We start from the raw sequence: 24,617 nt of genomic DNA on the forward strand, positions 1-24,617 counted from the left end.
TCTCAGGAATGCTTTCAACTTTCCCAATTCAATATAATGTTGGCTGTGGGTTTGTCATATATGACTTTCAGTATTTGATGTACGCCCTTTCCATTCTGATTTTGCTGAGGGTTTTAAACATAAAGCAATACTGGGTTTGGTCAACTGCTTTTTCTGAATCTGTTGAGATGATCATAATTTTTATTTTTAATTCCATTTATGTGGTGTATCACATTTACTGACTTATGCATGTTAAACTATCCCTGCATCCCTGGTATGAAACCAACTTATTCATAGTGGTTTATATTTTTGATATGCTGTTGGACTTGATTAACTAGTATTTTGTTGAGGATTTTTGCATCTATGTTCATTAGGGATATTGGTCTGTAGTTTTCTTTTTTTTTGTTACGTCCTTTCCTGGTTTTGGTATTAGGGTGATACTGGCTTCATAGAATGACTTAGGAAGGATTCTCTCTTTCTCTGTCTTCTGGAATAGTAACAATAGGATTTGCTCCAATTCTTCTTTGAAAGTCTGATACGATAGAATTCAACTGTGAATCTATCTGGTCCTGGACTTTTTTGTTGGCAATATTTTTATTACCATTACAATCTTGTTGCTTGTTATTGGTCTGTTCAGAGATTCTATTTCCTCCTGTTTAATCTAGGATGATTGTATATTTCCAGGAATGTATCCATCTCTTCTAGGTTTTCTAGTTTGTTCACATAAAGGTGTTCACAGTAACCTTGAAAGATCTTCTGTATTAATGTGTATCAGTTGTAATATTTCCATTTCATTTCTAATCGATGTTATTTGAATTTTCTCTCTTCTTGGTTCATATCAGCGATGGTCTATCAGTTTTATTTATCTTTTTAAAGAAAAAGCTTTTGTTTTATGTATCTTTTTTTTTTTTTTTTTTCAATTTCATTTAGTTCTGCTCTGATCTTGGTCTTTTCTTCTGCTGCATTTGGGCTTGGATTGTTCTTGTTTCTCTAGTTCCTTGAGTTGTGACTTTAGATTGTCTATTTGTGCTCTTTCAGACGTTTTGATGTAGGCATTTAATGCTATGAACTTTCCTCTCAGCATTGCTTTTGGTGTATCTCAGAGGTTTTGATAGGTTGTGTCACTATTATTGTTCAGTTCAAATAGTTTTTTAATTTCCATTTTGATTTCATTATTGACCATTATTTATCATTCAGGATCAGGTTATTTAATTTCCATGTATTTGCATGGATTTGAGAGTTCCTTTTGGAGTTGATTTCCAATTTTGTTCCACTGTGGTCTGAGAGAGTACTTAATATAATTTCAATTTTCTTAAATTTATTGAGGCTTGTTTTGTCACCTATCATATGGTCTATCTTGGAGAATGTTCCATGTGCTGATGAATAGAATGTATACTCTGCCATTGCTGGTTGGAATGTTCTGTAAATATTGTTAAGTTCATTTGTTCTAGGGCATAGTTTAAGTCCATTGTTTCCTTGAAGAGGAGTATTGAAGTCTCTCACTATTATTGTGTTGCTGTCTATCTCATTTGTTAGGTCTAGTAGTAATTGTTTTATAAATTTGGGAGTGCCAGTGTTAGGTGCATATATATTTAGGATTGTGATATTTTCCTGTTGGACTAGTCTTTTTATCATTGTGTAATGTCCCTCTTTGTCTTTTTTAAACTGTTGTTGCTTTAAAGCTTATTTTGTTTGAAATAAATGTTATAAATGGCAGTGGAATATTTACTTTCAAAATGTGTTTTAAAGTTAACGTTGCATTTTCATTTGATTTAATCTTTTATACTACAGAATAACTATTCCTGCTCACTTTGGTGTGCATTTGCATGGAATCTTTTCTCCACCCCTTTACCTTAAGTTTATGTGAGTCCTTATGTGTTAGGTGAGTCTTTGAAGGCAACAGATACTTGGTTGGTGGATATTTATACATTCTGCTATTCTGTATATTTTAAGTGGAGCATTTAGGCCATAACATTATTATTGAGATGTGAGGTACTATTCTATTCACTGTGCTATTTGTTGCCTGATACATTTTTTTCCATTGTGTCATTGTATTATAGGTCCTGTGACATTTATACTTTTAGGAGCTGCTATTTTGATGTATTTTGGGGATTTGTTTCAAGATTTGAAACAAATTTTAGCAATTCTTCAGTGCTGACTTTGTAGTGATGAATTATCTCAGCATTTGGTTGTCTGAAAAAGACTGTCTTCATTTACAAAGCTTAGTTTTGCTGGATAGAAAATTATTGACGATAATTGTCTTTTTAAGGAGGCTAGAGGCAAGATCCCAATCCCTTCTAACTTGTAGAGTTTATGCTAAAAGATCAGCTGTTAATCTAGTAGGTTTTCTTATAGGTTACCTGATGCTTTTGCCTCACAGCTCTTAAGATTGTTTCCTTCGCCTTGAATTTAGATAACATAATGACTATGTGCCTAAGCAATGATCCTTTTCTGAAGAATTTCTCAGGTGTTCTTTGAACTTCTTGTATTTGAATGTCTAGGTCTCTAGCAAACCTGGGAAAGTTTTCCTTGATTATTCCCTCAAATATGTTTTCCAGATTGTCATATTTCTCTTCTTTCTTAGGAATGCCAATTATTCTTAGGTTTGGTCTTTTAACATAATCCCAAACTTCCTGGAGGTTTTGTTCATTTTTCTAAATTATTTTGTCTTTGTCTTTGTCGGATTAGGTTAATTTGAAAGCCTTGTCTTCAAGATCTGAAGCTTTCTTCTACTTGTTCTATTGCTGAGATTTCCCAATGTATTTTGCATATCTGTGTGTCCTTCATGTCCAGAAGAAGTGATTGCTTTTCATTTATGTTATTTATTTCTGTGGAGATTTTTTCATGCATATCTTGTAACATTTTTAAAATTTATTTAAGTTGGTATTCACCTTTCTCTGGTGCCTCCTTAAGTAACTTAATAATTCACCTTCTAAATTCTTTTCTGGTGACTCAGTAATTTATTTTTGCTTTGGCTCAATTGCTGGTGAACTACTGTGATCTTCTGGGGGTGTTAAATAACCTTGTTTTGTCATATTACTGGAATTGTGGTTCTGGTTCCTTCTCATTTGGGTAGACAATGTCACAGGGAAGATCTATGGCCCTGGGTTGCTATGCAGATTCTTTTGTTCCACGGTGTGCTTCCTTGATGCGGTGCTCTCCCTCTTCCCCTAGGGATAGGATTTCATGAGAGCCAGACTGCAGTGATTGTTATTTCTCTTCTGGATCTCTCCACCTAGCAAAGGTACCCAGCTCTGGGTTGATACTAGGAGTGTCTGCAAAGGGTCCTGTGATATGAACTATCTTCAGGTCTCTCAGCTGTGGATACTAGCACCTGCTTCAGTGGAGGTAACAAAGGAGAGAAGTGGACTCTCTGAGAGTCCTTTGTTGTCTCTGTGTTTAGTTTGCAGGTTTTGTGTTTGTTGGCCTCCAGCCAGAAGGTGAGGCTTTCAAGAGAGCATCAGATGTGGTCACATAGAAAGGGTACAGTCTTGCCCTAGGGTCACCTGAATAAGTTTCTCTGGCAGTGGACAGGACCATAGAATTCCCAAGAGATTATGTCCTTTGTCCTTGGTTACCAGGGCAAATAGAGAAAGACCACTACGTAGGGGCAGGGTTAGATGTGTCTGAGCTCAGACTCTCCTCGAGTGGAGTTTGCTGAAACTGCTGTTGGGGATTGGGGTGTGGTTTTCATGCCAACGGAGTTATGTTCCCAGGAGGATTATGGCTGCCTCTGCTGTGTCATAGGGGTAGCCAGGAAAGTGGGGGAAAGTCTCACTAGCTCCCACGCACCTAGCTCCTACGCACCCCAAAACGACAGCCTCACTCCCACTGTCCTCCCTCAACAGCACCAAGTTAATTTTCAGGCAGCCAGTGAGCACAGCTTAGAACTTGCCCCAGGCTACCAGCCAGTGTGCTGAAACAGCAAGCAGGGCTTTCAAGTTTTGTGTCTTCCCGCCAGCCATGGCTTCTGTGTTGTATCTGCACTCCCGGTTTGCCCTTTCCCCCAGATTCTGTCCAGGAAACTTCACATTTGGTTAAAATTGTTACAAAGCTCAGCTGGAAGTTTCCTCCTTTCTTTGTTCTTTCCCCAATTCCACTGGCAGCCCTCCCCAAGGATCCCTGCGAGATAAAGTTCAAAATGGCTTCCCTGTGGACTGAGAGTGCCCGCAGGCCTTTTCCTCCTGCTTCCTCTACCCCTGTATTTGCTCGCATCTCTAAATTCATCTCAGCTTCAGGTAAGGTCAAATCCTTCTCCTATGATCTGGACCTTCAGGTTCCCAAGTAAGGATGTTTGTTTGGGGGTCGATGTTCCTTCTTTCACCCTTTGGGCACACAGTTCTCGACTGTCATAGTATAAAGTTTTAAACTGCATTTTTTCTTTTCTTACTGATGCAGGAGTTTTTCCTCCTTAGTTCAGCTAAATCTGTGTTCTTGTATCACAACCAGGAAATAATTAGGCATGCAGACCCATTGAAGGGTGAGGAGGACGGAATGTATGAAGTGAAATGAAAGCTCTCAGCAACGAGAGGTCCTGCACGCAGACTTCCACCGCACAAATTGAATACCACGGCCACCACAAATGAGTTGAAGACAGCAGGATCCTCCCCTGCATAAGACGCAGATTTCTGGTGGCTCCACCTTATTCCCCCAGTGCATGTGGGCCTCCAGCCTGCTGAGAGCATGCCCAGGCAAGCTCCCTGTGCAGGTTCTCTTATCTGCACAAAACATCTGATGTAACACTTGTGAAGCTGGTCAGAGATTCTCCGGAAACCCTTCCCTATTTGCCTAGGCATTTGGCTGTCTCCTGCCTCTATCATTATTATTGTATCGATTCACTGTGTCTTTCTGCAAGTGAACCACCAGATTTCTATAATGAAAATTCACAATGGTTTAAATTACTTCTAGTACTCTTTAACTAATACATGTATAATTCTTAAATATCAATAGCTCTGTTGTAACTTATTAGGTGAAATAGAATCCTTAGATTATTTTTCTTAAATTTATCAAAATGAAACTTTGTACTGACAGTTTAATAACTAAAAACAAAAGAACATCATATTCTAACTAAAGGTGTAATTTAACAGAAAACCAAATTTGCAAGAATATCTTGAAAGCAAATGTAAAAGAAAGATAAGCATAAGAAAATTGTTTTCAAGAGGTTAAGAAATAGAATAAAAAGTAATGTAATCTTATTTTTAAGTTAATTTATTTCCATTTTTAAAGAAACTTTAAATTTTTAAGGCACTTGTAGATTTTCAGAAAAATAGTGAAAATAGTGGAGAGGTCCTATATGCTCAACATCTAGTTTCGTGTAGTATGAATACCTTATGATAGTATATGTTTCATACAATTAATGAACCTATATTGACATACTATTATTAACTAAAATCTATAGCTTTTTCAGATTTATTTTGCTTTTAACTTATTTTTATTTTTACTTTATCATTTTACTTGTATTGTTTCAAGCTTCAATCCAGGATACTGTATTACATTTAGTAATTACATCTCCTTAGGTACCTCTTGGCTATGACAGTTTTTTAGACTTTCCTTGTTTTTCATGACCTTGAAAGTTTTAAGTACTTTTCAGATATTTTGTAGAATGTGCCTCAATTGGGAATTTTTCTGATATTTTTCTCAGAAAAACTATGGGTTTTGAAGAGAAATACCACAGAGGTCAAGTGCTATTTTCATCAAGTCTTATCAAAGATACAAACTATCAAGTGTATTTATGTTAATGTGTTGGTGTTGACCTTGATCATGTGGCTAAGACAGTGTTTGCAGTCTTTTTCTGCTGTAACATTATTCTTTTCTTCCTTCTTGCCACACTGTACTCCTGGGTAAGACATCAGTATGCCTGCAATTAAGTATAAAGAGGGTCCCTCACCTTAAGAGAAGAGTACCCACATATTTTGTTTTTATCTTCCAAAGGAGACTTATTTTTTATTATCCATTTATTTATTTATTAAACAATTTATGTTAGTATTAAATAACAGATATTTATTTATACTTTGGGTCATAATAGAATACCACTTTACTTTGTGAAATTGTTTCAGTTTTGTGCATTGGGAATTCTTTCACTTTGCTTCTGTGTTCCTTTGACATGTGTATTCGATCTGTGTGTGTGTGTGTGTGTGTGTGTATGTATCTGGTTTATGAATACTGCCTTACTTTCTGATACTGTAAGATACTCTAGGCTGGGTGTGGTGGCTCATGCCTCTAATTCTAGCACTTTGGAAGGCCGAGGCGAGTGGATTGCCTGAGGTCAGGAGTTTGAGACCAGCCAGCCCAACATGATGAAACCCCTTGTCTACTAAAAATACAAAAATTAGCCAGGCGTGGTGGCGGGTGCCTGTAATCCTAGCTACTCGGGAGGCTGAGATAGGAGAATCGCTTGAACCCGGGAGGCAGAGTTTGCAGTGATCAGAGATTGCACCATTGCACTCCAGCCTGAGTGAGGAGAAACTCTCTCTCAAAACAAACAAACAAACAAACAAACAAACAAAGATACTCTAGGCTCATCTAGTATCATTCTTGCCTCAGTCCTAAGATCAGCCTTCTCCAGCCCCTGGCTCTTTTTCATAAAGAATGGTATTGGAAGCCAAAGTCTTGGTGCTAGGTGTGTTTGTTTTACTGGATTATCACTGATTTTCATTGCTCTAAGTTGACAGAACAAGGAAATACATGTGTATACTGGCCTCTGTATATACACACAGTTTTAAACATTTCTATATATTACCCTTTGTAACTGTATGAATCTAAAAATGACTTTATAATGAGGTCTTCAAATCTAATAAATCACCACATGGATCACTCTACACTCTTACCCTTGCTTATTTGTAAACTCCCATTCCTATAGCAAGAAACCTGGCTTCCACCATCTGCTGTTTATTAAAGTGTTCAATTCCAGAATTTGTATAGCAGTATCAGTATTGTTAAGCTGTACCTAGGTGAAATAAAACTTCATTAACTAGAATACAATGCTCTGTAGACGTCTCCATTCATTTTTAATGTTACTTAGGTAAGCAACTCTTCTCCCTACTCCTGTTGATGAGATTCTTTTATACATTTTGCCACACTTTGCATCACATCCTGATACTCTCCAGACCTCCTAATTTTTTCTTTAGTTTGCCCACATATGGTTTCTATCTTTATAATTTAAAGTTGTATTAAGTGAGGAGACCACCCCTCATATCGTCTTATGCCCAATTTCTGCCTCCAAAGACAGAAGAAGTAAAAACTAAAAGGCAGAAATGAAATCCACAGGCAGACAGCCTGGCGCCACACCCTGGGCCTGGTAGTTAAAGATCGACCCCTGACCTAATTGATTCTGTTATCTTTAGGTTACAGACATTGTATAGAAATGCACTGTGAAAATCTCTATCTTGTTTTGTTCCGATCTTAATTACCGGTGTATGCAGCCCCCAGTCACATACCCACTGCTTGCTCAATCAATCACAACCCCTCTCACACGCACCCCCTTAGAGTTGTGAGCCCTTAAAAGGGACAGGAATTGCCCACTCGGGAAACTCAGCTCTTGAGACAGAAGTCTTGCCAACGCCCCCGGCCAAATAAACCCCTTCCTTCTTTAACTCGGTGCCTGAGGAGTTTTGTTTGAGGCTTGTCCTGCTACATTTCTTGATTCCCTGACTGGGAAGCGAAGTGAATGGTGGATGGTCAAGGCAGCTCCTTAGGCAACTTAAGCCTGCCCTGTGGAACATCCCTGCAGGGGACTCTGACAAGCCCCAGCTACGCGGATTCTGAGAGCGCTCCCGGGTAGGCATTTGCCCCGGTGGGATGCCTCACCAGAGCAGTGTGTGGCAGGCCCCATGGAGGATCAACGCGGTGGCTGAACACGAGGAAGGAATGGGCACTTGGAGTCTGGACATCTAAAACTTGGTAACACTAGTCTTTGAAACTTGCCCACTCCGTTTGAGTGGAAGCGTGGCTTGATCACCCATGGTGTGCCTTTACTGGCACTTTGGTTTTGGTTTTGATTTGGTTTGAATTGCTTGACAGGACCGGTCTTGGGAACTTGCCCACTCCATTTGAGTGAAAGCGTGGCCTGATCACCCACAGCGTGCCTTCATCAGCACTTTGGTTTTGGTTTTGACTTGGTTTGAATTGCTTGACAGGATTGGTCTTGGGAACTTGCCCACTCCATTTGAGTGAAAGTGTGGCCTGATCACCCATGGTGTGCCTGTACCGGCACTTTGGTTTTTGTTTTTGACTTGACGTGGATTGCTTGATACTTTAGTTTTGGTTTTGACCTAGCTTGGATTTCTGGATACTCTGATTTTGGTTTTGATTTTGGTTTGGTGTAAACTGCATACATAGGTATGCAAATCCATCTACAGTCTCAGTCCTGCAATGTCAACATTCAATTTACATTTTCTGCAATTAATAAAGTCCCATTTTCTGCTAAATGAAAGAATAAGTGACTGGTAATAATCATGACTTAGAGATAAAAAATCACATCAAATCAAAGCTTTTCTTAGTTATTTAACGTTATTAACTCCTCGTCTAAGATTTTGACATCCTATAGAATAACAGGAACTGCAAGAGTAATAATACTAGTATATGAGTCTTTTATGTATTTTGTGAAGTTATTTATTAAAAAAAAATAAAAACCCTGCAAATAGCAAACAACTATTGTTCAACAATGGAAAGTTAATGTTTTATGTTTATTCACCTCTTTACTTTTATGCAGGGTGTAAAAGTATTATTCGTTTTTTAAAATAGCTTTAGCTCCATTGTCAGCTAAAGTTTTAAATAATGCAGTTATAAATTACTTCATTATCTTCTTAAATTATTTTCTTTTCTGATATGAAGTCCAGATTAAATCACAAACAGCACAATTGCTTTCTCTAGTCATAGACTTGCAAATATTCATATCTCACAAAAATATTCTATTTGTTAACAAAGGGTATGGTTGTGTGGATTAAGATTGCTCAAGGAAAAATGTTAACTTTTACTGACAAAACAACTAAGGGTGCTTGCCCAGTTGATGGCTGATAAATAAAGTCATCTTGATATACAAAGGCAAATCATTAATATACAGATAGAATTGATATAGCACAAATAAAAATGATTATTGTTTTAAAGAGTAGAACTAGCATAGGTATTTTATATATATATATATATGTATGATGTTTGCAGAGAACTTCATTAAAATGGAAATTGGATTTTCATTGAGAGTAGAAAAATAATAATTTCAGGCAAATTCATTGTTGCATATATCTATGATGTGTGTTTGCAGCATTATTTTAGCTACATAATTGGTTTTCTTCCCAAGTCAAAGGCCCCAATTTTCATTCAGTACAAAGCAAATAAAAATATATATATTATTGAGAGTTGTGAAAAACAAATGCATGTAGCATACATGTTGTATGTATGTATGTCATGTGTGTATGCATGTAGCATTCATGTTGTATATGTGTTGCATGTATGTAGCATGAACATAGTATTCATATAGCATGCATGCAGTATGCATGTAGGATACATTTCAAATGTACTATGCATGTAGTGTATGTGTAGTATACATGTCGTTTGTGTGTAGAAGCAAGCGTGCATATAGTAAACACATAGAATACACATAGCATACATGTAGCATGTGCACAGTATGAATGTGATATGCATACTGCAAACATGTTACATGCATGTGGCTTGTATGCAGCTTGTATGTAGTATGCATGTTTCTGTAAATAAAATTTCTTATATTTATTAATTTTTCTACCATTATTTAAATAATCATATTAAGTCTCCTTTCACCTATTTTAAGGAATAATAATTATATATTCCAAATTACATATTTTTAATTCAACTCACCTGATCATGGCTATTAGATTATTAATGGATAATTATACCTTAACTATTCCCTAATAGTTTGTTAGAGATTTGTGCAACTGGAGATGGTCAAGTTCAATAGTGGCTCATGAAAAGCAGGTAGCATAACTATTCATTCAGGGTCATCTCTGTAAAAAGGGACCACCAAGTAATCTTATCAGTTCAGGGGCTATGAAAAGACATTCTGTCTTCAGTATTAACAGAGCGAACAGAATAGACATGTTCCCAATAAATATTTCTTGAATAAATGAATAAAATGAGATGTATACACTGATGCATGCAATTTGCGGTTCTGGAACACCTACCATGCCTTACTTCATTTAGAAAAGCAGAAATACTCTAAGCTGAAGGTCAGAACAAAGATTGCACACTAATAATTATCTGGCATTACTAGACCCAAAGTTTTTCCCTTTTTTTTTTTTTTTAAGTTCTGGGATACATGTTCTGAATGTGCAGGTTTGTTACATAGGTATAAATGTGCCATGGTGGTTTGCTGCACCTATCAACCTGTCATCTGGGTTTTAAGCTGCATGTGCATTAGGTGTTTGTCCTAATGCTCTCCTTCCCCTTGCCCCCCAGTCCCCAAGAGGATCTGGTGTGTAATGTTCCCTCCCTATGTCCATGTGTTCTCACTGTTAAACTCCCACTTATGAGTGAGAACTTGCAGTGTTTGGTTTTCTGTTCCTGTGTTAGTTTGCTGAGGATGATGGTTTCCAGCTTTATCCATGTCCCTGCAAAGAACATGAAACCATTATTTTTTATAGCTGAGTAGTATTCCATGGTGTAAATGTGCCACATTTTCTTTATCCACTGTATCATTGATAGGCATTTGGGTTTGTTCCAAGTCTTTGTTGTTGTAAATAGTGCTGCAATAAACATATGTGTGCATGTGTCTTTAGAGTAGAATGATTTATAATCCTTTGGGTACATACCCAGTAACGGGATTGCTGAGTCAAATGGTATTTCTGGTTCTAGATCCTTGAGGAATCGCCATACTGTCTTCCACAACAGTTGAACTAATTTACATTCCCACCATCAGTACAAAAGCATTCCTATTTCTCTGCATCCTTGCCAGCATCTGTTGTTTCCAGACTTTTAATGATGACCATTCTAACTGGTGTGAGATGGTATCTCATAATGGTTTTGATTTGCATTTCTCTAATGACCAGTGATGATGAGCTTTTTTTCATATGTTTGTTGGCATAAAATGTCTTCTTTTGAGAAGTGTCTCTTCAGTCACTTTTTAATGTGTTTGTTTTTCTTGTACATTTGTTTAAGTTCTTTGTAGATTTGGCATATCAGACCTTTGTCAGATGGAAAGATTGCAAAAATTTTCTTCCATTTTGTAAGTTGCTTGTTCACTCTGATGATAGTTTCTTTTGCCGAGCAGAAGCTCTTTAGTTTAACTAGATCCCATTTGTCAATTTTGGCTTTTGTTGCCATTGCTTTTGGTGTTTTAGTCATGAAGTCTTTGCCCATGCCTATGTCCTGAATTGTATTGCCTGTGTTTTCTTCTAGGGTTTTTATGGTTTTAGGTTTTATGTTTAAGTATTTAATCCATCTTGAGTTAATTTTTGTATAAGGTGTAATGAAGGCATTCAGTTTCCGTTTTCTGCATATGGCTAGTCAGTTTTCCTAGCTCCACTTATTAAATAGATAATCCTTTCTGCATTGCTTGTTTTTGTCAGGTTTGTCAAATATCATATAATTGTAGATGTGTGGTGTTATTTCTGAGTCCTCTGTTTTGTTCCATTGGAGATGAGAGAGGGCATCCTTGCCTCGTGCCAGTTTTCAAAAGGAATTATTGCAGCTTTTTTCCATTCAGTATCATATTAGCTGTGGGTTTGTCATAAATAGCTCTTAATATTTTGAGATATGTTCCATCAATACCTAGTTTACTGAGAGTTTTTATCATGAAGGGGTGTTGACTTTTATTGAGGGCCTTTTCTGCATCTATTGAGAAAAGTATGTGGTTTTTCTCATTGGTTCTGTTTATGTGATGGATTACATTTATTGATTTACATATGTTGAACCAGCTTTGCATCCCAGGGATAAAGCCAACTTGATCGTGATGAATAAGCTTTTTGATGTGCTGCTGGATTCGGTTTGCCAGTATTTTATTGAAGATTTTTGCATCGATGTTCATCGGAGATATTGGCCTGACACTTTGTTGTTGTTGTTGTGTCTCTGCCAGGTTTTGGAATCAGGATTATGCTGGCCTCATAAATGAGTTAGGGAGGAGTCCTTCTTTTTCTATTGTTTAGGATAGTGTCAGAAGGAATGGTACCAGCTCCTCTTTGTAACTCTGGTAGAATTCCGCTGTGAATCCACCTGGTTCTGGGTTTTTTTTGATTGGTAGGCTATTAATTACTGCCTCAATTTAAAGAAAAAAAGAGAAGAATCAAATAGACTCAATAAAAAAATGATAAAGGGGATATCACCACTGATCCCACAGACATACAAACTGCCATCAGAGAATAATATAAACAAATAAACTAGAAAATCTAGTAGAAATGGATACAATCCTGGACACATACACCCTCCACGACTAACCCAGGAAGAAGTCTAATCCCTGAATAGATCTCAAGTCTTCAAATAAAACTTTGAGAATAGTTTGCAAACATGGGATAATTTTTCTTTAAAATAAAAATAAATATTAAAAATATATACATCAATTCCTTTCCTTTTGACCTGTACCATTAAAAAAATGGTCATTTAACTAGTCAACTATAACCCAGGAGAAGAAAAAAAATCTATAAAATAGTTTGGATTATTTTAATATTGGCTGTTAAGTAAACTTATTCCTGGGACTGTTGAAGGCAATCAGGGACTGTGGCAGCAAGTCATTTCCCGAGTGAGACCTCAAAATTACTTTGCTACTATTCCTCCAATTTCAAGTGTGCACACTATATGGCTGGTCTAAAAAACAACTAATATATTTTTTGTCCTTTTTTTATTAAAAATAAATTAAGGGAATGATCAACAGTGTCAAATACTGTTGAAAGGGAAAGCATCCAGTCACCAAAATACGTCCATTTCATTTACTTACATGGAATTAATGAGTAAGCTTTTTGAGGCAATTAGGGATGAAAATAAAACAAATTTGTAAAGACAGAATATAGAAAATAGAAACATTGAGTTTAGCCAGTTCTTCCAAGGATGACTGTGAAACTTAGGAAAGGAATAGAATTCCAGTTACAGGAAGTTTTGTTTATGTGTTTCTTTTATTTGTTGTTTATATGTTACATTTATGTATTTTTTTTAATTTTTAGGTTTTGTCAGTATCTAGTAGGTGTATGTAATTATGGGGTAGATGAGCTATTTTGATACAGGTGTACAATGCATGATAAGCCCATCAGGGTAAATGGGTAGCTATCACCTCAAGCATTTTTCCTTTCTTTGTGTTAAAAACAATTCATTTACATTCTTTTAGATATTTTTAAATGTACATTAAATAATTGTTGACTGTATTCACCCTGTTGTGCTGTCAAATACTAGATCTTATTCATTTTAACTAGCTATATTTTCATACACAGTAACTATTCATACTCCCCTGACCCACCCCTGACTACATTTCCTATTCTCTGGTAACCATCATTCATTCTATTTTCTCCATGAGTTCAATTGTTTTAATTTTTAGCCCCCAGAAATAACTGAGGGTTTGTGAAGTTTTTCTTCCTGTCCTTGGCTTATTTTATTTAACATAATTTCCTCCATTTCCATCCATGCTGTTGCAAATAACAGGATCTCATTCTTTTAATGGCTGACTAGTACTCCATTGTTTATCTGTACCACAGTTTTTTTAATCCATTCCATTGATGAAGGACATTTACGTTGCTTCCAAATCTTGACTGTTGTGAGTGGTGTTGCAGTAAGTATGGGAATGCAGATACCTCTTCAACACATAATTTTCTTTCTGCTCAGTATATACCTAGTAGTGGAATTTCTGGATCTTATGGTAGATCTAATTTTAGTTTTTGTGGAATCTCTAAACTGTTCTTCACAGTGATCGTATTAATTTACATTCCCACCAAAACTGTTCAAGATTTCCCTTTTCTCCACTTCCTCATTTGTTATTGCCTGTCTTTTGTATAAAAGTCATTTTAACTGGGGTGAGATGATATTTCATTATAGGATTGATTTGCATTTATCTAATGATCTATGATTTTGTATCTGTTTTTACATATCTGTTTTCCATCTGTAGATCTTCTTTTGAGAAATGTCTATTCAGATCTTTTGCCTATTTTTAATTGAATTATTATATTTTTCCTATTGAGTTGTTTGAGCTCCTTTTTTATTCTGGTTATTAATCCCTTTCCAGGGGGAGAGTTTGCAAATATTTTCTCCCAGTCTGTGGGTTGTCTCTTCACTTTGTTGATTGCTTCCTTTGCTATGCAGACGCTTTTAACTTGATGCAATGCCATGTATCCACTTTTGCTTTTGTTACCTGTACTTGTTGGGTCTTACTAAAAGAATTTTCACCCAGACCAATGTTCTGGAGAATTTTCCAGTGTTTTCTTTCACTAGTTTCAGAGTTTGAGGAACTTGAGTTGAGATTCAATTCATTTTGATATGATTACTGTATATGATGAGAGATATGGATCTAGTTTCATTCTTCTGAATATGCATATCCAGTTTTCCCAGCACCATTTATAGAAAAGAGTGTACTTTCCCTAATGTGTGTTCTTGGTACTTTTGTCAAAAATGATTCACTGTGAATGTGCGAATTGATTACTGGATTATCTATTCTGTTCCATTGGTCTATGTGTCTATTTTTTATGCCAATCCTATACTTTTTGGTTACTATAGTAGGAGAAGGATTTCTTGAAAAACAAGGCACTAATGATAGAACAATTGATTTAAATTAATTCATAAAGAGTATGAAATTACAAGCCATATAATAGTATGAATTGAGATTGTAAAAAAGAATAAACACATAAACACCCACACACACACGAAGTGTTTCTACACATTTACAAAACTACTATCAATTTAGTGGAATTCATGTTGCTTTATATTCTTGCCAATAGTTGATATTTTTATTATTCATTCTACCTATATATTATCTATTATCTATCTATCTATCTATCTATCTATCTATCTATCTATCTATCTATCTATCTATCATCTATCTATCTACTATCATGTTCATTTTAGCCTTTCTGAAGGGCATGTAATTTTTTTATCTTGACTTTAATTCACACTTTGCTTACAAGTAATGATTAGTAGCACATTTTCATATGTCGATTAGTCATATAAGCCATTTTTTCTTCAACATTCTGCTGTGTTATCTTTCTTATAACAAGTACACATATGGGTAGAGGTCTGTTTCTGCCTCTTTATTGTATGTCATTCTTCTATTTGTCTGTTCACTCTGATGATAGTTTCTTTTGCTGTGCAGAAGCTCTGCAATTTAATTAGATCCCATTTGTCAATTTTGGCTTTTGTTGCCATTGCTTTTGGTGTTTTAGTCATGAAGTGTTTGTCCATGCCTATGTCCTGAATGGTATTGCCTAAGTTTTCTTCTCGGGTTTTTATGACTTTAGGTTTTACATTTAAGTCTTTAATTCATTTGAGTTAATTTGGGTATAAGGTGAAAGAAGGAGTCCAGTTTCTGTTTTCTGCATATGGCTAGTCAGTTTTCCCAACACCATTCATTCAATAGAGAATCCTTTCCCCATTGCTTGTTTTTGTCAAGTTTGTCAAAGATCAGATGGTTGTAGATGTGTGGCATTATTTCTTAGGCCTCTGTTTTGTCCCATCGTTCTATATATTTGTTTTGGTACCAGTACCATGCTGTTTTGGTTACTACAGTCTTGTAGTATAGTTTGAAGTCTGGTACTGTGATGCCTCAGCTTTTTTCTTTTTGCTTAGAATTGTCTTAGCTATATGGGCTCTTTTTTGGTTCCTTATGATATTTAAAGTAATTCTTTCTAATCTGCAAAGGAAGTCAATGGTAAGTTGATGGGGACAGCATTGAATCTATAAATTAATTTGGGCAGTATGACTATTTTCACCATGTTGACTGTTTTTATCCATGAACATGGTATGTTCACTAACCTAAATATATATGCACCCAATACAGGAGCATCCAGATTCATAAAGCAAGTTCTTAGAGACCTACAAAGAGACTTAGTCTCTCCACACAATAATAGTGGGAGACTTTAACACCCCACTGTCAATATTAGACAGATCAATGAGACAGAAAATTAACAAGGATATTCAGGACTTGAACTCAGCTCTGGACCAATAGACATCTACAGAACTCTCCACCTAAAGTCAACAGAATATTCATTCTTCTCAGCACCACATCATACTTATTCTAAAATTGACCACATAATTGGAAATAAAACACTCCTCAGCAAATGCAAAAGATTGGAAATCATAACAAGCAGTCTCACAGACCACAGTGCAATCAAATTAGGACTCAGGTTTAAGAAACTCACTTGGCCAGGCACAGTGGCTCACGCCTGTAATCCCAGCACTTTGGGAGGCCGAGGTGGGCGGATCACAAGGTCAGGAGATCGAGACCATCCTGGCCAATATGGTGAAACCCCGTCTCTACTAAAAATACAAAAAATTAGCCAGGCGTGGTGGCGGGCACTTGTAGTCCCAACCACTTGGGAGGCTGAGGCAGGAGAATGGTGTGAACCCGGGAGGCAGAGCTTGCAGTGAGCAGTGATGACGCCACTGCACTCCAGCCTGGGCAACAGTGAGACACTGTCTCAAAAAAAAAAAAAAAAACCTCACTCAAAACTGCACAACTACATGGAAAGTGAACAACCTGTTCCTGAATGACTGCTGGGTAAATAATGACATTATGACAGAAATAAGTAAGTTATTTGAAACCAATGAGAACAAAGACACAATGTACCAGAATCTCTGGGACACAACTAAAGCAGTGTTTAGAGGGATATTTATTGCAATAAATGCCCACAAGAGAAAGAGGGAAAGATCTAAAATGGAAAACCTAATATCACAATTACTCTTTTTATATATTGATTGAACATGGGCTGTTTCCATTTGCATTTATTGTTTTATATATATTTCAGACTATGATATACGACGTATCAGATATCTAGTTGTTTTACATTCTAGAGGACTGACTCTTAGAATTACTAATTTTTATTTTTTTGTTAGTGATGCCTTCACCTTAATGTTGACATTGTTTCACAGTAATATGGCTACAATAGCTTTCTTGTGTTTTATGTTTTCAGGGCATTTATTTTTTATTCTTTTGGTTTTGAAGTTTCTCATATTAAAAGCATGTACCCTGTAAGAAACACAGAATTGTTTTAATTTACTTTTGTATCTATTCTGACAAAGGTTGTCTTTTAATTGTAATATTAATTAAGCGTATTTTTATTTATTTCATATTTCTATGCTTAGATTTTCTATTTGCTGCGATTTTCTATTAGCTACTAGTTTCTATTTCTCCTGTTTCTAGTTCTATTTGGTTTTCCAATCTGAAATTTATTTTCAATTAATTATTATTAATAATAATTTATATATGTATACCTTTTCAATGTTTTTTCCTATTAACTTGAAACTTTAGTTTCAAGTATCACTATAATATGTCAGCAGTTCTGAAAAATTTGCCTGCATTTTTTAATCTAAGAAGTGCATCTGTTACATTCTCTTTCTTCTGTATTTTAAAAACTCTCATTATATGTATGATTGTAATTTGCCATTTTCCATACACTTCTCATGCTTTTATGCTTTTTTTCTCTATTTTCAATTTATTTCAATATGTGCATGACCATCTACATTTTTTATTTACCAATCTTCCAGTTGATTAAATTTTTCTTTAGCTACTTCTAATATAATATCTATCTACTGGGTTAATAATTTCAGTTATTTAATTACTTTTTAGAACTTCCAAATTTCTTCTCAAGTTCTCAATTTTATTCTTTATTTACTAGAACAATGTAGTCACAATTATTTTTATCACTTCATGTAATTCAAATATCTAAATTTCATGTGGGATTATATTATCTGTTTTTCTTCTTTTATCAACTCATGCATTTTTATGAATCTGGTTAGTTTTGATTAGACATGTAGGATGAAACATGTTTGCTATCATGTATAAATCTTTAGGGAAAATTTGAAGTGCAGATAATTTTTGAATTAGGTTATCTTCAACTAGATCACAGTTTTTCTGATTTTAGAAAAATAATACAAGTGGAGACAAGTAATATTCAATCAAATTTTTAAATGAATTTGTTAAAAACAGTTTTAGTTTTATGATGAGTTGGCCTATGTTGCTTTGCCCTTTATGGTCCAATTAAGAATCCTGAAGTATTTATCAGTTATCTTGTTCCTTAGTGGGTCTTAAGCTCCAATTTTGTTCCTATGAACCTATGGAACTGTCAAACATTTTGCTGAATTTCTCAGACTCTCCTCAGTCTTTATATAATTAGTAAATACAGTGAAGATAAACTGAAACCAAATATTTTTCTTATCTCAGTGTCTTTCCTTTATCTTCAGGATTTTGGTCCCTGAAATACTTGTTATGCTGGTGGTTTACTGACGACTTCAAAGAAAAATGTCCTTTTTTTCAGTTTTTCTAGTTTTATTGATGAGTGAACTCATGAGATGCAATGTTGTTCATTATAGGCAAAATTTAAAGCCTTTTGTACTACTCTCGCCTATATATATATTCTAGATCATTATATTACAGATGTATTTATAATTGAAATCATAGAGGTTTATTTTAAATTTTACTTAAAGTTATTTCATTTTAATGGGAAACTTAAATTTATTTTAATCTGTTTGTAAAGCATATATATTACTTGCACATCATAATATTTTGGTATATTTCTATGTTTTTTATTTTGCTTTTCTTTTATCACATATAACATATGTTCAACAATTGATTTAATTTTAAAAATCCAACAATTTAGGAAGTATTCAGCATGTTTTTGCATTTTATTTTATTTAAATTTAATGACAGTAAAAATTAAAAACACTTGACATTGATTAACAATGTCAAAAAATGTGCAAGCAGATTGGCAAAACAAAAAATCACAAAGTTTATTTTTTAAACTGTTTTCTATTATATTTGGAATATAATAGAAAATATGGAATATATTATATATATTCCAGTAATATATTATGGAATATATTATATGGAATATGGAATATGTAATATAGTAATATGGAATATATTATATATATATTTATAATTATATATGTAATTATTATAAATATATATAAATATATAGTAATATGGAATATATTATATATGGAATATATTATATATATATTTATAATTATATAGGTAATTATTATAAATATATATAAATATATATTATTATATATAATTTATATGTATAAATTATTTTAGTTGTGAATATGTTTAGTTTCAAGTACTAAAAGAAAATACTGATGGTGGTGTCTCACCTGTTGAATATGGATTTGTAGGCAAAAATCAGATGTAAGCATACTATTTCAGAGCCATCAACATATTCTAAGTAAATATCAGCATAAGTTTGAATTGACCCAGATGGCTAAAACCTGAGAAATAGGCAAAGGAAGGAACATTAGGAAACATCAATATTTCAGAAGTGTTCAAGGATAATTGGTTCCAAGGAAGAAAAAGGAGAATGGGAGGTAGGAGAAGCTAGAGCGCATGACCTTACGGAAGACAAAGATCTTTCCTAGAAGAAAGGAAATGCTAATATTTTGGAGTAGTGTTTGATTTATGTATCAGACACTGCCTGAATATAGATAAGGTAAAAGCCAGAAGAACCTCATTGGACTGGGATATAGGAATGTTACTGAACACTAGCAATTGAAAATCACATTTCTATATTTCAAGTAGTAGATTTACAATTTAAATTATTGTACCTTTATTTACATAATTTTAGTGGCAAAGAAAAGTATATCTATAGGTAGTCACGTATGCATTTTCAAAACCTCTAAGTTCTTTATTTCCTATGCCCTTGTAAAACTCTTATTTATTGGCAATATGTGAGACATCAAAAACACATTGCAATATTAAATTTTTATTTCGTTTGACATATTTTTATTCAAAAATTATGTATGACTTTTCTATTATGCTTTGTTTCCACATTAATGGCATGTATTCAGATATACTACAATGTTTACTTCTTTTCAATGGTTACTGTATGTCTTTTTATACTATAATTTTTCCATTCTAAAATTCTTTAGTATTGCCTACTCTTATAAACAGATGAACTAAATCTTTATTTTTTTCCTCTGAAGAAATGTAAATAGGGGCTATGTTTCTTCAATTATTGAATCTATTATCATAGATTTCTTTTGTTTTATTACATATGAATGGCATGTGGTTAACTTTAAAACCTAGGGATCACACATCTTTATTCCAATCACTCTATACCAGTATTTTCTGATATTTAATATTTAGAGGTAAGTGATGAAGTGTCTAATTTTTAAATTTTTCAGTAATTCTCTTTCCATTCAAAGATGCTTGAATGATTTTTTTGCATATTTTAATTTCGACACTTTTAATCTCTAATTTAGGAGAATCACTTTTGTCAGATATAAATGTGAAAATTATAGCAATTAATTTTGATAGCTATTCTCTTGAGAGTCAGACTTACTCTTTATTTTTACAGCATCCTCATAAATTTATTTGAAATAATGATAGACCTAGCTAGAAGAATTCAAGAAACAGTATTAAATACTGAAAATAAAGTGATGTCTTAACAAAGGACAATGAAAGACTCAGAGAATTTCTCTCTCCTTCTTCATGACTTACCTTGAATTGTTTCCATCATAAAAGTGGAAGTTAAATTCTAGCACTAATATTGGTTGTTGTTGCTGTTGTTACTTTTAGGGCCTGTAAATGAGGTCTCTCTTGAATGAATTCTATGTTGCCTTGGGCTTCATGCGAGTAACACTATTACCGCACTGCCTTGCTATCGTGAATTCCTAAAGTTGGAGTCTTCTTTCCTTGTATTGTGATCCTAATTTCACTTATTTTGCTAGCATTCAGTATATAATCTAATTTGACATGTGAAAAGTGTTATAAAATATACTATATTTTAAAACAACTATAGAATGCTCTCTCTCTCTCTCTCTATATATATATATATGTGTGAATGTTAAATTTTATTTTTAAAACACCTTTGTATCCTTTATGTTGCTAAGGTAGTTATTGGGCATATATGTGGACTCTAATGTTTGTGATAGACAGACTTTAAGGCTGTCCCCAAAGATCTTCTTTTACTGGGACCCTTATAATTCCCTACGACCTTAGTGTGGGTTAGACTCTTCTTTCTTTCTTTCTTTCTTTCTTTCTTTCTTTCTTTCTTTCTTTCTTTCTTTCTTTCTTTCTTTCTTTCTTTCTTTCTTTCTTTCTTTCTTTTTCTTTCTTTCTTTTTCTTTCTCTTCCTTCCTTCCTTCCTTCCTTCCTTCCTTCCTTCCTTCCCTCCTTCCTTCCTTCCTTCCTTCCTTCCTTCCTTCCTTCCTTCCTTCCTTCCTTCCTTCCTTCCCTGCTTCCTTTATTTTTGAGTCTCAATCTGTTGCCAAGCCTACAGTGCAGTGGTGAGAGCTGGGCTCACTACAACCTCCTTTTCCCGGGTCAAGAGATTCTCCTGACTCAGCTTCCCTAGTATCTGGGATTACAGGTGCATGACACCATGCCTGGCTAATTTTTGTATTTTTAGTAGAGATGGGATTTCGCCAGGTTGGCCAGGCTGGTCTCAAACTCCTGACCTCAAGTAATCCACTCACCTTGGCCTCCCAAAGTGCTGAGATTAAAGGAGTGAGCCACCGCGCCCGGCCTCATTGATTCACTTCTAACAAATAAAACATGGCAGAAATTACGGGATATAATTCCAAAATTAGGTTATGCAAAAATGGCACTTTCTGTCTTGGCTGTTTTCTCTTCTTTCCCTTGCATTGCCTGTCTGAGGGGAAGTCACTTGCCCTGTCATTAGGCAACCCCTGGAGATGCCCGTATGATGATAAATCAGGGCCTGCCAATAACCACATGAATGAACTAGGGTGCAGATTCAGACTACCAGTGAAGTCTTCAGAAAACATGAAAGCCCTAGCTGACGAATTACCTGAAACTTCATGAGAAAACTTGAGTCAGTGCTGTTTAGCTAAACTGTGTCTAGTTTCACATTTCACAAAAACCATGAGCAAATGATGTTGGTTATTTCAACCTGCTGTGTTTTAGAGTAATTTTTCCACAACACTAGATTTAAAATAAAGTATTTTTCTTACTTATATTGTTCTTCTCTCAAACTAAGTAATCGTACTAATCTTATACGTTGGGTTTTGGGAACCTATCAGAATACACAATTGCTGATTTAATCGTTAATAAATTATACCACAGAGAGAAATGTTATACTTTAAAAAAATGTACAATTTCAGGAGTGAGTTCCACAGAATAATAAAGGCAAAATGACACTTTTTAAAGTCAAAATCATTATTCAAATGAATCATGTCAATAGATGATATCATGTAGCAAAAATATTCTAAATTCAATTCTGAATACTGCCATGAATCGACTTTGTTCTTGAGTTCCCTTTACCATTTTAAATATCGCGTGTTGTTTTTATTGTTGTGTTGTTATTCAACTTTATAGAACTTCATCAGAGGCTATGCTTTTTTCACATAATTAAAAATAGTTACAGTTACTTAAGTCCTCTTTATTTCTAGCTTTTATAAACAATGAAAATGTTTATACTAATACATTTCAGGATGCATTTTTTGTTTATTGTTAATAAGTGTAAAAATATTTGATTTGCATATATTTTTTGTGTCATTTTGGGGGGTCAGTTACACAGGCAGTAGCTAAATCAATCTCTTTCTGAAGCTACACTGGCACTTTGAAGTCATTGCCAAGACTATCACGTAGTGTCAAAGTAAAAAAAAAAAAAAAAGAGCACTAATTGTGATTTAGGATGATTCTGTGTTTCCAAATTTATTTTTATAAATAATTTTTATCCTATATTACCCTTGAAAGACAGAATTTTTCAGTGTTTATGCTGTTGCTTTAAAACAACCCAGAAGGGTATTATCATAACAGCTTTCAAAATGTCATAAACTTTTCAAACAATATGTCAGATAGGAAGCTCATGATGTCAAAAAGGTGAGGAATTTAAAAGCTGCTAGACTTACTACGTGATACATGTTACAATGTTGAGTGAAAAAAAATCCTTGAAGATTTTTAAAATTTAAATTGGTTTTAAAATACATACATTATTAATTTTCAATTTCATTGGAACTAGAGTAAGTTAGACTACGTAATACAAATAATTTTTCTAACCACATGATTTTATAAGGAAAGCAGATCTTAATTTATGTTGAATTTCAAAACTTCCAAGGATTGTTGCATTCTCTTAAAAATCTTTAGGAAAGGTTTCAATCACTGAATAGTTTTTAAGTCTTGGAAACATGTATAGTACTTTGACTTATCCTGATATAAATCACTATTACACAAGAGACCAATGTTTTTATGTGCAACACTAAGATGTAACACATGTAGATATAAAATATTATTAAGGATTCCTCTGCTCGCTACATACTAAAAATGTTTGGTCATTATTGAGCTAACTATGGTAACTTATCTAAAGTCACCAACATGGTCAGTTCTGGGCAGAGAGATACACGGAATTAAAAAGGAATGCAATTAAGTATTCATCATCAAGGATATTTTCCACACTTGCTGAACAGGCATGGAATTGAAACCATTTTCACAACCCTTTAAAATATTTTTTTAAAAAGTGAAGATATTATTAATCCAGTGTCAGTCCGTTGTAAAGACATCCTCATATCAAAGAAAGAAAATTAGAGTTAGATCTGGACGGGGCCTGAGAATGTCTCAGTATTCCACAAGTGGGCTAATTTTCCACTTGATTACTGCTTAAAACAAAGTTTGTATTAGTTTACTAGGGATGCCATTACAAAGAACCACAAGCTGAATGCTTTAAACAACAAAAATTTACCGCTTCACAGTTCTGGATGCTAGAAATCCAAGATTAAGGGTTGGAAAGCCTGGATACTTTTGTTGTGAGGGAGAGTGTGTTCCTTCTTCCTCTCCTAGTTTTTACTGTTTGCTGGCGGTCTGAGTGTTCCTTATTTTTTTTTTTTCTCTGCATCAACCCAATTTCTGCCTTAACCTTCACACGGTGTTCTTCCTGTGTGTGTGTCTATGCCCAAATGTTTCATTTTTATGAGGTCACCAGTCATATTAGATTCAGGGTCTATTCTTCTCCAGTATGACCTCATATTAACTATTTACACTAGCAACAGCTACATTTCCAAATAAGAACACATTTTTGGATACTTGACTATCAGAACTTCACCATATGAACTTTGGGATTGCACAATTAAACCAATAACAGTGTTCTCATTGCTTTAAAATCTCATTGAATAAATGGAAGAGGAGACGTTTTGACTACACCTGAGTTATAAAGGAGAGTTTTAGGTTATTAATGGGAATGAGGTGGTAAGGCAGCCACACAGGAAGACCCTTAGATGCTTAGAAGACCCTTACATCTTGTCCATTTTATTTTTTAACCTTGGAGAGCGAACATCTTTCTTTATATTTAGGCCTGAAGTCTCTCCACTTTTGAATGTGAGTTTTCCACATTTATTTCCCTTCAGCTTCACATAATTCTAGTATAATTTACTTTCAATAATTAAGAAAAAATAAACAAAATAACCATAATCTACAAAATGAAAGTAAAAATATAAATTCTGTGAACTCTTATGGAAATCTTTCTGTGTTGCACTTGGTGAAGACTGAATCTTGATCTCACGGAGGTTTTATTACTGTAGAGACTTTATTA

This window comes from Macaca mulatta, chromosome 1 (assembly GCF_049350105.2).
Source record: "Macaca mulatta isolate MMU2019108-1 chromosome 1, T2T-MMU8v2.0, whole genome shotgun sequence".
NCBI classification, from domain to species: Eukaryota; Metazoa; Chordata; class Mammalia; order Primates; family Cercopithecidae; genus Macaca; species Macaca mulatta.